Source organism: Styela clava, chromosome 10, assembly GCF_964204865.1.
Source record: "Styela clava chromosome 10, kaStyClav1.hap1.2, whole genome shotgun sequence".
NCBI classification, from domain to species: domain Eukaryota; kingdom Metazoa; phylum Chordata; class Ascidiacea; order Stolidobranchia; family Styelidae; genus Styela; species Styela clava.
Window position 1 is genome coordinate 4263188 of NC_135259.1, and position 15296 is coordinate 4278483.

Genomic DNA, 15296 nt, shown 5'->3' on the forward strand with positions numbered 1-15296 from the left:
GTGACCGAAATATTTTGGATGGATCACAAACTAGTTTTTGTGTTATATTTTAGCAAGAAAATTTTTGTAAATCTATCAGTTTGAATAGAAAAGTTGTTGAAACAAAACAACACGAGAAAAATATTTATTTTCATTTCAACTGAATGTAAACTAGTAAGATATATTTGTAGACAAGATATTGGAAGATAAATGTGGTCCTAGAATAAATAGTTTGTAAAAACTGTTCCTTTTTTAAAGTGAATAAAGCTTTTATAAGTTAGTGCTTGATTGAATATTTAACAAAGCATTGGACTAATATTCGTTTTTTATCAGCCATATTTGGTACTGTTTTGTGTACGTTTTTATATGAATATAAAGTATAAAGAGTGCTACTATGAGATTCTAATATAGTTTTTGGGTAATCGGCACAGTCACGAAAAATCAATAAGGAAATAATTTCTGTCAATTCTGAGTTTGGTTTGATTATACTTTTCAATTTTTAGTGCACCGGGCATTGATGACGTTTAAAAGATATCCAGTTTTTCAAACAATACCCTGACATTGAATATGCTATTCCAAAGTCCTGATCGGTCTCAAATCGAATTTTGAAACTTACATGACTGTACGATTTGAAAATAAGCTCGGTTAGGGAAGCCGTAAATAGATAATCAAAACTTTAATATTCCAACGAGAATTTCGGTCAGAGACCGGAGACTTATCGATCGAAAGTTAGGGGATCCCCTAGAACAGAAACTGCGATTTCGATTCGAAAAATTCTGCAAACCCGAACTGAATTGTTTTGAATAGTTTTCAGCCAATATCAAAAATGTAGAAAACAATAGCCAACTCCCCATGTCGTCGATGAAATACAACTACTCGAGGAAATACTTTTATGAAGAATTCTGCAAATCCGAACTGAATTGTTTCGATTAGTTTCCAGCCAATAGCCTATTTACCAATCCTATATTTGTGTCAAATACAACGGCGCTAACCCGGGTTGCGACGGCTATTCAAACACAGCCTAGCGATATTTTGGTGAGGAATTCTGCAACCCCGAACCTGATAGAGGGATATGGACATTGCTTAAACTTTAAAGAGTAATTATAAGTAACGAGATACGATTTCGCGGCGTGTAACCTTCGCTCTGACTCAATAGCGTGAAAAATTTCTCGAAAGAAACTTGCGCATCGCGACGACGTCAAAGTTGCAAAAGAGATAGGGACAATGCTTAAGGATTAATCACGAGATACGATCTCTCGCTTTGTAAAAATCCAGATGTTTTCATCACTAATTGATTAATAACTCGCTAATTATACGACATAATTCATCCAAAATCAATAGGCTACTGGTCCGAGATATGATGAATGCACATGCTGAATTTGGAGCAGATTCAACCACGCCTTCGTGAGATATCGCGTGCATCTAACAGACAGACATACAGACAAATACCTATCAACATACTTACCGATTAAAATCGATAAGTAATAAGCATTTTATCTGCCAGGCTGCAACTATTAGTTTTTGAAGCAATTCAACGAAGTGACATCAGTAACTCCACAACGATCACATGTTTTTTTTGTATTAATTGGATATCATATTCCAACATTATTTTCTCTTCATTTCATTTATCACGCTTATCCATGAACCTTGACACAATATTTTATAGCTCAACTTTTATTTTTATAAATTTCATTCATTTTATGGCGCCATTTTTATTTGAAATATAGTTCCACGATCCGGCATATATAGTTTACATGATGCGAATGAATTTCCTCCTACGCTACTGGCTGATAGCGACTCACCTACGCCATGGAACAGTTTTCTTTTTTTCTTTCTTGCAAAAAATACATTTCGAATATTATCCATATTAGTTTGTTTGTGCAAAGCAAACCCAATACTACACAGGAAAAAGAAATCAGACGCGCATCTCATTCATTTTTTTGTTTGACCTGCCAATCACAACCCGTTCTAAGTCACCGACTTCGCAATCTGATTTTTGTTTTATCCACCTTGGTGACTAATTATTTTGTTGTTTTAGCTACTTTCGTTAACAAACTTGACAAACCCATATTTACCTTTCTTTTCTGCCCTAATTACTATTCAATTCCCTATTTTTTTTATTTTGTAAAGTAAAATTTACAGCTTTAAACCTGAATAAATATTTCGATTCGAATATGCAGCGTGTCCTAAAATGCCCGATCCTTCTTATCATTGATTGTATGTGATGTGCAACCGCGTCCATCATACAAAGCTTTTTAAGTCTTCTAAAACTAACCCCCAACTTCACTCCAACGCGGGAAGTATATCAAAGACACTTTTATATTTTAATTGTATTCATTGACTTTCAATTCAAACGAATACATTTGTCCGTTTAAATGTCCTTGGATCAATATTCTTTAGAACACCCACATTGTGGCACCTGAAAAAAAAATAATATTATACTGTATATTTTATATACCAATTTTGTTATGTATTAATCTATTATCATTTTGTATTTAAATTTGTATTACATCTTGCCATAATTCAATTGTTTATACTTTTCAATTAGAGAGAATTTACATACAAGTTGAAGCAGGAGTATTACTATAGTATTCATTTTCTGCGATAAAATTAGGCGAAAGTTGAACAAATTCAATCAAATATACATATGTTCTTAGTGCGATGATAAACAAAAATAATGATAAAAATAAGTTAACATTTACTTCATAGTGATTGCCCTCGTATTCGTGATACACGATCCTATTTCTGCATTTGCAGGATTCTCCACATCTCTCAGGTTCTGAACTGGGACTTAAAAATAAAACAAAGGAGAAAATTTGTGGAAATACATGATTGAGGTTTATTTTGCGACTATTGTACACACTCAATTTTTAGGAGTAACTTATCTACGGCTCGAAGCAATTCAAAAACAAATCTCTGGAAATAATTGATAGAACTGTCGAAATTAAACGTTTGATTTGAACTAATTAGATTTGTTCGACATATTTGTTCTCGTTCAAGAAACTTCGAAATCCTATATTTTTGTCGTATAGAAATAATCGAGATATTCCAGGATCATGGCACCATCTACTCAAATCCTATCTTTGATTGTCTCAGAATAATGTGCTTACAACTTAAACGTTTCGTTTTCAGCACCTTCTCAATGTAATAAAATTTATTTAAAAACGTAAAAAGGTAATAACGTTCTAGTGCAGGTGTTCTCAAACTTTTGATAATATGCCCGGAAAAGGGTCGACTATTGTTAATCGAGCCGCACAATATGTAAACATGAGTCATTTGTAGTTGACTTGCTTTCATTTACCTCTACAATATTAAGCCATTTATCCACCGTAAGGGATAATCATAATGCCGTTTTCACCCTCGAAATACAAGTAATCACGTTTCTTATAAACATGCCTACGCTGTTAAACACAATCTACAAAACACAAACTTACTGGTTACTGGAAATGCAACAGATTATACGACGTTGCAACAGGAAAAGAGCAAATACTGACTAACATGTGTGAATGATAATCGAGCAGTTGCCAGATGCTTCCAGTCAAAAATAGCCAAAAATCTTATTTAAATTCATCATTGCTAGTTTATCAATTTTTTGTATTTATAGAATAAAAAATTAAAGAGAGTTAAACTACTAAACCTTTTCTAATAAGATTCAATAAAATCTAGAAATAAATCTAAATTTCACATATAAATTATATTAACGCTGTACATTTTATACTTGACAAACATATTAATAAAGTAGTGTCGAAATGTAGAAACAAGGCGGTAATTAAAATTTGGCATTATTCATTGGAACTTATAATCTCTTATTTGAATTAACGCAACGTTGCCACATTTTGACGCTATCGTTGTCAAATTTTATTATTGCCATCAATTGGCATATAGATAATTATTTTTTCACCAGGACAATGCCGGGAACAACATAAATTTAGCAAAACGATTTATTGGTTTTTGCCTCCCAATAGTCCTTAAAATAACTCAATAAATCATGCCGTTATTCAAGTGAGTAGACGAGCATTAAAAAATACTTTTTACTTGCATTCCGCACAAAATTTACAATTTTTTGATGAGAATTGCAAGAATCAGAACTTTGGCGCTCAAGAAGGGTTAGGGTTACGCCATACCTTTATTTCAATTTTCCGTATTTTAGTTCTATTACGAGTTCGGTAAATAGCCAAGTGACTCCCGTAGTATTTGTACCTAAAATTATAACCTAACCCTAACCTGGTACACATACGACGTTCCGGTGTCCGCCATCTTGGTGCACAAACTTATGGAGTACCGAACTTTGTATGAACTTCGCATAATTATACTTACAGGCAACAAGTAGCTGGTACCCTTATTTCCCTCCCTGTTGGATCCTTTCTGATCACATCACAAAGATACCGCATGCATTCCTTCTCCCCTTCACACGGAGAGTACCAATCAATAATACTGAAAAAATAATTAAAATTAGGATTGTGTCAATTGGGGATATTTTATTATTTTTTAGAGTTATGCGGTGAAAATTAATGATGATATGGATGAAAAATATATTTCACTAAATTGAACTAAATTAACAACTAGAAACCCAAGAATATTTTTGTACAGTAAATATACAACAAAATACAAACAAATTTCGATTACAATTCTTGCATATTTGTAATTGCTTCTCGAGCAAATAAATGAATTTTTTTTTAAATAAGTTTCGCAAAAAGTATTGTATATAGAACATAACAAGATAAATGTTTGGTTTCTCATTTTGTGTATTTATATGTGACCGAATAATCAAGTGGGCCACGAAGCAGTTCAAGGGGGGCCACGACACAAGGCTAATAATTTATTATGAAGCGACTAAGTTTGCATACTTTTCATTTGAAAGAAAAATTCCCGTTCACCTCAGTTTTATTATCTCAGTCACAAGGTGTATTTACTTTCTTGTGTGTGCGAATTGTTTGATCATAATGGAATTTTGAATATATTAATCAGAATAGTTTGTTAGTAGGCCATCTAACCTGTAGACGGGCAGTTTCGCTAGAGTGCGAGGTCACCGTCGATATTATATTATTACTGCAGAAGACTTTATGTAAGTTCCCAATGCCCAAAATACGAAAATGGAACGAAAGTTACGTTGGCTTTGGTTTTGTTGATGACATCGCTGCCGATGTATGCTAACACGTTCGCTTTGAAATCAAGCGAGGAAGACTTTTCGAGTTTCTGTATATCCCTTTGCGATTCTTACCTACTACGTAGTAAGAAAGCTTCTTCATTGCTAGTTCAATTTGCCACAACCTATCTGTGCGAATCTATTTTTTCTGATCTTGTTACCAACAAAGCAAAATCTAGGAACCGTCCCGATGTTGACAGTGACCATTGCCTGGCTATATCAAAGACGGTGCCTAATATAAGGAATCTAGTTAGACAGTCCCAAGCGCAAGATTCACATTGATTGTTTACTAAAAAGCTTTGACTTTTTTGCCCGTGGTTTGTAAAGTAAAGTAGAAGATTGAGAACCACTGTCATAGGGATTGGTGAACAGCAACCATCCTAAAATGCAACGAGTATTTTTGCTATATAGATCAATATTACGTTAGTTGTTTTATATTCCTTAGTTTGCTTGTTGTACAAGGAAGTTTTCAATATAGGAAAGCGATTAATAAAGATATAGTTACGTAAAAACAATTATGCAAAACACGAGGAAAGTGTGAATAATGCAAAAGCTAAAAAATACTTACGTCGGCCGACATTTGCACAATTGACAGTACACCAAGCTAGCAAACCCTAAAATGAGTAAAGCCCCAAAAAGGCATTGTATTCGTTTTGTATCTGTAATAAATTTCACGTATTTACTTATAAAGATTGTCAACTTCTTTAGAAAACTATTACAATATCATCTTCATCATGTTTTGATAAGAAGAAAGCGGACGTCTAATTTATAAATATAAAGTTTGGACAATCAGGATTGGGTAGTCAGTCGCTCGAAAGTTTTGAGGTCTATTTCAATATATACAGCAAAAGTAAATTGTGGCGTCAATATGAAAATATTATCAATTCGAGTTCCTTTCGTTGAAATAAAATTATGGTACATAAAGTCTAGTTTCTCTGGTAAATTCAGTTATTAATTTATGTTTTGTTACATCATATTAACTAAGTCTTTTTGCGTCACATCACGCAAATAATAGTACATTTGTAACGTGTATTAGATGTTTCCCCGACCTTTAACCACATGAATATCCATTCTATAACTTTTCAATAATAGGATTTGTATTGAATTGCTATGGATACTATTTTAATTTTACACAAACATATTTCATTTCTTCCCAGTTCAGTGCAGTTCTGTAAACGTCCGCGTCGTGTTGTGAATATATTACATTTTTGCGAATTAGGTTCGTTCCGGTTGTTACGATTTTTCCAGCTCATCACTGGTTTCAAGTATATCAGTGCGAAAGTTATATGACCTCGCAACACTGTCTAAATCTGTTTGAGATTACAAGTCTACTGCAAACTATTGTGAATTTAATCATGTTATAATAAATAAGCTATCGTGGAGAATCAAATATATCGACATGATCGAATATATATGAATAATTGAATTTGCTAGTATATATTGCCACATCTTTTCGATTAATCTCCGAAACATAACAAGTGTTTTTGATACAACTATTCGCTAAAAATGAAACAGGTTTGCGCGTTGATGCCTTTTGTCCGAGCATGTCTTTATGGTAACTCATTATAACATATTTGCAATTTGTTGTTTCAAATTCTTGGCTTTCCAATTTCTTATGCCAGAAAACCGCTATTAAGCGTTCTCAACATGCAGAGGTAAGATCCGTGATAAAAAAAAAAAAAATTCAAGATTGAAATGATTTGCACGTAAGAACCACTCCTGTCCTGTTTGATGCAGTAAACAAATGTGACATGCCTTCAAGCGTTTATCGTTTCTTCCCTCGCCACTACACATATTATTGATAATAGGCCACGTCTCGTCAATCGATCTCATGTGTTGTATACAAAGCCTTTCTTTGCTGTACTTTCAATATATTGGGTTGTATGTTTGGTCTTTCTGTCCTTAGCATACCCCTGCTGTAGTCTATGGACATTTTTCGCTCATTGGCTTCTTTCCAGATGTCTTCATATAAGTCAATCAATCATGGATGAACGATTTATGATAACCGGGGCCCCTGTTTCGGAAAACCGAGTCCATATTTGCCGCTTTCAGAGAGACGGTGGTCTTTGATCCTTGAGGAATTAAACCAGACGTATCAATGGTAAAACTACCCAAATGAGTTACATTCGACTATTTCTATAATTTCTTAAATTGTGACTGGACTTAAAATTTTATATTTTCATGGATTTTTTACTTTACAAAAGACATGACATTTATTACCATTCTATTTAGTTTAAATATCAAGAGTTGTTTACAATGAAAACGTAAGCCAATTGATGAGGACTATTCTTCCTAATAAATATGCGACTGTACCGATTATAAAAATTAATATGTCGTCAAGGACCGAGCATTTTGAAGCACTGTTTACATACTTTCACTCTGTTGTTTTTTTCAAAATAGGAACGAAATAATCAGCTGTTCCTTGAATTTAATTGCTGTTGTATCACAACCAAACAATTACAGATGGTTTGCTGTTCTCTGTGGTCACATTTAAAATCTCTGCTGCCACCATGCGACTAAGTAGTGATCAGTCTTGAATTTTTGAATGTGACAATGTTACAATTGATTGACCACAAATGGTGTCGCAGATGGAAGCTCTTGGGCTCAACCCTAAAAAATTACGTTTCGTTCAAGATGGCAGCTACTTGCATATCAAGGGTTTCTTGTTTGAAGTAATGTTTTGAGTGGAGAGATGAAACGCCCAATAAAATGTAAACTGGAAAGATTTCGATTTTCCTGAAAATATTTTATTTTTTTCCATTTTTTCAATGTTTTTGTTATATAAATTAATTATAGCAATTCGTCAATCATAAATTCTAGCCATAGCAACAAAAAGATTCAACGCAAGTATTGTCAAAATCAATATACATTGTCTGAAGTATGAAAAAACATTATCTAGACAAGGTCTGTGTATTCATTAATACAGCTGTCTGGGACGCCCCATAAAACTTTTCAACAATTTATCACAGCAAATTTATTTTAAATAAAAACTTTTTAAAATGGAATCTGTATATATGGGTCCCCGTAAGCACATGTAATTTGACACCAATGCGACACAGTCCTCTTGATGTATAATGTAAAAACCTATAATATATATGGGGCTAATTCATTGCTGCTCTAAATTAATATTATGCAAACATCCACACTAATTGTACGAGAGGTATTATATAAATATAATTCCTCTTCCTGGATATGTTATTGAATGTTTTCAAATCCCATTTGCATGATTTTTTTACAGGAGCATCAAACTTATTCTTATTCGGTGAAAAATTTCATGATCTATATAAACCTGGCGGATAAGGGATGCTATTTATTTTGTAAGTCATGAATGAGATGAAATCCACTCATTGGTAAAACATAAGGTTTGCTGTAACATCAAAGCAAAAATGGTTGGGTTGGGTTTTGTTTGTCTTTTTGACATCAAATTTCTATGCGTTTAATTACTGCATATCCATTCAGAAAAATCATTGTTTAAAGCAATATTATATTAGAAGTTACATGTTCCTCATTACAAATGGTTACTTTAAAGTATATATATCAAATGAGACTTCCTTACGTGACTATGTAAGTGACTTCAATAGTGATTTTGTAAAGTAATTTTACTTTTAAATTACTGAAAAATTTCTTTATGTTTCTTAATTCTTTAAGCTTTTGTCATGCGAATTATACGCCGCAGACTTGAAAATCATAATATTGGGCAGCATTATGAAAGCGGAGGAAATAAGCAATTCTAGTGGATCATATTGTAATTACGTAATGTCTCGTTTCGGTGGCTTGAGACAGTTTACGAAGCGCTGCGGTACTTTATTACTTGCTAAATGTGATGCATTGCATTCGTTGAAAGAAAAATATATTATTGATAATTGTATCTATTTTCTCTTTTATTGGCGATATCTGTAAACAAACAGATAAGTATTCAATCTAGATGATTGCACAAAATGTTGTCGTAAAATTTACTTTCGTTCGATTATAAATATACGCTACGCTACGGCTTTGTAGCGTCCTCCTCCGTTTTCACACACAAAAAAAAAATCAGGAGGTTAACTCAGACTAACATACAAGCCTTGTTAATTAGAAGATAACTAAAAATGAAAGAGGACAGGGCCCAATAAAAGTTGTGAATTCAATGAACGCATCGTTTCCTGTATACGTATATTCGAACTAGTGCAATGTGGGGCAAGTATTTCCTATTCCTCGAATTAAATAACTTCCAATCTTATATGTTAATCTTCGGAAGGATGACAATGATTCTTCAACTGTTTCGTTATGTTCACACAAAAAACTCCACATGCGATATCCTGATCTGCTTATAGCTTTCAGCTGTGTAGGTGAATGAATGAAGATTCTTGTTTTCATTCGTTATCTTTTTGGTAAAGTAAGTAGTATTAATTACAGGCACTGCCAATCAGTCGTATAGAAATCCTAAAAGTATATCCACAGTAGAACAAGCACTTCCTTGGACGCTCCAGAAGTATGTGTACCAATATGGAGGTAACTAGTTTTGTTTGCTTACTTTACATCAACACAAACAGTCCCCGAACTCGTAATAAAATTATAATAAGAAAAACCGGAATAAAATTATGCCCTAACCCCAACCTGGTACACATACTATGAGAGTACCCTTCCTTGTGTTACGACGATTTTTCTGATTCATCATCAGATGAATCGTTATTGTTTGATGCTTGGATGTGAAAAATTACAGTGATCTAAAATAAAATTTGAAAACCGAAAACAATGAGTCCTACCCGCTGGCTGTTTATCTGAACCCAATTTGTGCATACAGTAAATTGGAAATATTGGTTCGTTCTTCCAAAACTCGACTCGGACTAGAAACCGGATAAAGGGCTTTGGCCACAATAATAAGCAAGCCACTGTATCGGCTGCCGATTGAATATAAATACCCCAAGTTAAGGCGATGTGATCACCAACCTAGAATGTAGTTTTATAGGTTGTTATTGTTCATATAGCCTATCCAATTATGTGTGATTTTATTTTAGGTTTGATGCAGTATTGGAAATGGTGCTACCGGAATAATGGAAGTTTGCATAGACGGCTTACTCATATGCGTAGCAAAATACATACAATGAACATCTGAAAAGATAGTTCTCATGAGAGTTCTAAAATTTTCTAAAACAGATATTTTCAAAAGAGACAATTATTACGAATAGACATTGACCTGCAGATTTTTTTTTCATAGATATCTTGTATTTATCGGTATGCGTATTTTATGGGTTTATTCATTAGCAAAGCTATTCATCATAATTTGTATGAATCATTCTTATATAGATTAGGAGATTCTCTAACTGACAGTCGTAAACAGTTTTTTTTTCGTTTGCATAGCTTCGATCGTTATCGATCGTTATTAAATGATTCACATCATTATTTCAACAAAAATGAATTTAAAACTTAGATTCTATCGAGTGTTACACAGCTTCGGATAGAAAAAAGGCGTTTCGAATTATGTCCACTAAATTTTAATAATATATATCAATATTTTAGAATGAGAAGATGATATTGACATTTGCGGTGCTATATAATTAATGAATATTTGGTAAGTATAGTCTCTAATATGTTATTCGGTCTTTTCTTCACAGTCTCAGTCCGAACAAACCTATGTTTTGGGTTCAATACTTTCCGTTCAATTCGTATCCACCAGACGAATGTGCATATTAAATCCCCAAATATTTTATTTACAATGCCAGGAAAAGTCGTCAAATATTGCTAAACTAACAAGCGGACATCGCACTCGAAAGTCTTTTACATTTTTCGAGTTTGCGATGCATTGTTTTCTCTGTATCAATTGCACTCAAACATACAAACTTGCAAGTCCAACAGCCGCAACAGCTTTTTCAATAAGGTCGTCTTGTTTTATTATATTTAAAAGCATGAGTTAGTAATTGAAAGAAAGTTTATGAGCAAGGCGCATAATCAATGGACAACTGGCTTCGGAAAAACAACTCACATGAAATGAAAGAAATCCTTGCTTACAAGTCAGCATTGTTGTGAATTCCAGGAAACAATTCAGGGGTAGTGTCTACTACAAACGTCGTTATGATAATAAAAAAAAATTATGTAGAAAAAAATGATGCAAGTGATGGAAAATTTTATCAGAGAGACACTGAGGAAACAGTGACAAAACAAAAAGATTTTGATTTCCATCACACTTGGTGTTTTAATTATAAGGAATAAATAGCACTTGTTTGTAAGGCAACTGATGACCACAAAAATGTTTGCTATGCGCAAAAATATGCCATAATTACTTTTGAAAAGACATTTCTGGCTCAACAATTTCGAGTGAATTAAAATAGCACTCACTTGTAAGTTTGTGTATGACTTAAAATCTTATTTTAGCACATATTTGAACATACATGTGAAGTGGTTTGAGCAATTTAAAATATGATAAGCAAATTTCAATTTTCTTTTTAACCAATGACATCTCCATAAATAAATGTACGTTGTCAGTACGTTCACTGTTGTCGTTCCATTTTCTGTATTTGCCAAGTTCTGAGAAGCAAACATCTGCAGATAAGAGCTACTTTTCATGGTGTCTAAAAAAGAGTACACAAAAGATAAAAGTAAATAGAATTTATTGGGTAATTCAAACGACAGACAGTATTAAAATTTTCGAATTTCAAATTCATGTTGCTTTGACTGGCAGTTTCATTTTCAAAACTAAGCTTTTTTAATGTGGTGAAATCGATCATGCCCTCTAGAAACTCCTTGAGTCAAAGAATATAATGAATGAAACGAGCACCACTTGTTATACGAGGACAAATTTATTTCTTGAAAGGTCATTGAGCGTTTTAAGAGTCTCACCTAATTCCGCCACACTCCAAGTGTTAGGTACACGATCATTTCAATACGTTGTATTCGTGTTATGAAATGCTGCTAGGTAACTCTAAAATCTCGACCTTGGTGAATAAATAGAGAGTTAAAATTTGAGCGGACCGTTATAAATATGATGTCACTTTATCGACAAGTACCCTTAGCATATGATAACTTGGTAATGTTTATTCATAATAAGAAGTAGGTTACACAGCGAGGATTCAAACGCTTCTGAAAGCAAAATCAGAATCTTTAATATTTCATCTCGGTGTGAAAAAATGTATGAAAAAGTGGTTCAGTACAACTAATGGAGGTGATGATTCATATCGCGGCAAATACACAAAAATTATTTATCCAGAACTCGTCATTTGTTTAGGATGACATTTCATCAGACACCGATGAGCTATCGATTATATGCCATTCCGCATCAGCAAAGTAGGCTCTGATCGTCGGCCGACAAACTGGGCTATCAACTTTCATTTGCAAAACCCATACATGAAAGGCTATACGCATAAGTATTGGACGCCAGTTTCCTGTCTGTGACGTAAGAGATCGTGCCATTGTGCCGTGCTAGATATATTCATATAGCATAATTATTGAAAACTCTGAAAGGGCAGAGCATATGCTAATCAGTCGCATATTGGGCACTTTTCAAATAGTCGTTTATTTTGACAGGTCTGAGACAGAATTGAAGCGTTTATAATGCAAATTTATTGTAGAATATAACGTTACTGGTATAAAACTTTTTCAGAAGAAAGAATCAGTTACCACGCATGAGCCAGTGATGTTATTTACATCTAATATCAGCCGCCTGCAGTGGCAGATGTTTTACGTGAGAGTGCGATATCGTTGTCAGGCCTAGCAGCTCTGAGGTTTTAATTTGCTGGCACTTAGAGATAGGATTTCCATAATGAAGCTTGATACGTTGAGAATGTGCCGACATGGCTAAATTACCTTGAAGAGAGATTAATGGAATACGTGAGACTTGGTCACGGTTATCATATAACCATAATTCCTTTCTACAAAATTTACAGCGAAAATTTTCAGAATTGATTTGCTAATTAATAACAAGTTTAATAAATTTGCATTTTGGCGATATTGAACGATCCTTCACTAAAAATGTGTCGTACTACTCTGGCCAGCCTGTGCGTAATGCAAAACGATTGATACTCGCCTCAATCCGCTAAATAGCCTCGAGTGTCAGAAGAAGGCTTCGTGCATGCATTGAGACACAACATCTGCAGAAATACATATGCGTTGCCTCTGGTATTTTCCGTGTTCTAAAAATGCGCCCAATCGACATAACTAGCAAATCATGTTAGAAATTGTGCCGCTTACTTACAGTGTGTTTGATTCGAGAGTCTTGCTCCGCACTACGACAAATGTATTTGTGTAACGTTTCGTCTGAACGAGGTCAGGCTTCTTCATTGTTGAAATATGCTTGTCTGAAGAAGTCTGACTTCGGTCAGCCAAAACGTTACAGGAATACATTTTTGTCAGTGTGCAGTAAGAGGCTTAGAATATATTTATTCTTGCTACAGCATTGTTGCTGCAATATACGCAATACGGATCGACATGCACAAAGGTATAGAAAAAGGAAAAAAAGTTTGTTAGTATCACGTAACCCCGTCTGACAGTTTCTTTATGCATACGCACAATGGCTGCTGAGGAAATGCGACATACGGTCATTGGAAATGGTCAAGTAGCAGTAAGGGTAGAAAAGGAAATAGCAATGAAAGCAAAATGCTTCAGGCTTTACAGTAGCCGGCTCTTGTAATGCAAGTAACTGTATAAGCAATAACAATTTGTAAATGTACGCACTTTCGTGGTCTAATAATCTTTTAAATGAATATTTGTCATGAATTTTGTATGTATTTAGTCGAAATTTGTCATGAAAATTTCATTATTTTGCATCGCTTCGTCTTCATATTATAAATATGCATTAGAAGAGGTCGAGAGCAAAACACTTTGGAACAAACGTATTGAAATTAGTTTTAAGATTTCACGAGTTTTTAGATTGCTGTTAAGGAGTAGAAGAAAATCATAAGTGTTCTCAAGAATAGGTAGCACTTAGCTTTTAGTAAGGGAGTCGCTCATATTTGTTCTAGAATCGCATTGCAAATAAGGCCATGGCGGTAATGTAGATACGAGTCAATTGCGAATTTGAACTCCGTCAGAATAATTCGGTCAGAATTTCATTTGCGCCAAACTATACCTTGAAAAGGCTCTGAAATTGTGTTACATTTATTCTAGCAAATGTTATATCCATTTAGCGAATCGTATTTTGTGGTAATAACTCGCGAAGGTAAAGAATTGCAAGTTCTTTTCAAACAATGAAGTAGATAACATTGTAATAAAACAATAAGTCGATGTCATTACTTGATGCGTCATCAGATGTCATGTCGATATTTGAACTTTCCAAATAAATTTATGATATTAAACTTTTGTTGTTAACCAAACATTGAGGCGGGCACTTTGTGAGGCAATGTTCCTGGAATCTGCATTTGTTTTGAAAAAGTTGTCACAACTAAAACATTTCGGCGAGTGCGGAAGGTATATTGTAATAATATTTATGTAGAACTTATATAAGAGGATAAACATATTGACAACGGTACATTGACAGAGAAAAGTAGCCTTGATGTCCGTCATTGAGCTTACGCAATACCCGACCAACACCTAATGAAAATTTGTGTCCTATTTAACTAATAATTCCTGGAAGTATATCAATATATGTTCTGAATAGTTTGCTTTCGTATATTTAAAAAAATTTCATTTCAATTTAATTTAACAAAGCCATCTACAATTCATGATTACCATGCGCATGGGCATTTATACACAGTGCGCTAATGTAACACAAGGTAGTTTATGAATTTTGTTATAAGTATGTTTCCAATGGTAAAACAAACAGTATATATATCGAGATCGAAGCCAATGTACGTCATTTTCACATTTGACAAGACAGCGTCGATAAGCTGGTCGCTAATACAAAATACAATGCGAAGTAAGGTCGCGTTTAAATGCCGTTTTAAAAATAATTCAGTTACTGTTAAGAAATAAGTAGCATGTGAACAAATTTGAGTAACAAAAGAAATAAGAAACATTCTGACAAAAGGGATTTTACCTCGTATTATGATAACTCGTGATCTTCACCTGTCAGGTTCCCCGACTTTGAATAAACATTTACAATATTGACCATTCTACGGAACTGTGCGTGAGGTCTAGATTAGTAAATGAGTAATTTGATCTTAACAATTACTCGGACTTGGAAACATGGTACTAAAATTAATCTAACATAGCAACAATGTGATTTGTGACACTGACCGACTCAGAGGCCTATTACTGTAAG

At 33.9% G+C, this 15296-nt stretch overlaps 1 long non-coding RNA gene across 1 annotated transcript; it reads right to left on the minus strand.

Annotated features, from left to right (window-relative positions):
• Positions 1-2291: 2291 nt before the first annotated feature.
• On the minus strand, positions 2292-5760 carry LOC120338533 (uncharacterized). The gene is made up of 4 exons (XR_013478106.1): positions 5694-5760; positions 4297-4413; positions 2682-2769; positions 2292-2398 (listed from the first exon to the last, which is right to left on the minus strand). It is a non-coding gene; the product is annotated as an uncharacterized LOC120338533 (long non-coding RNA).
• Positions 5761-15296: the final 9536 nt, after the last annotated feature.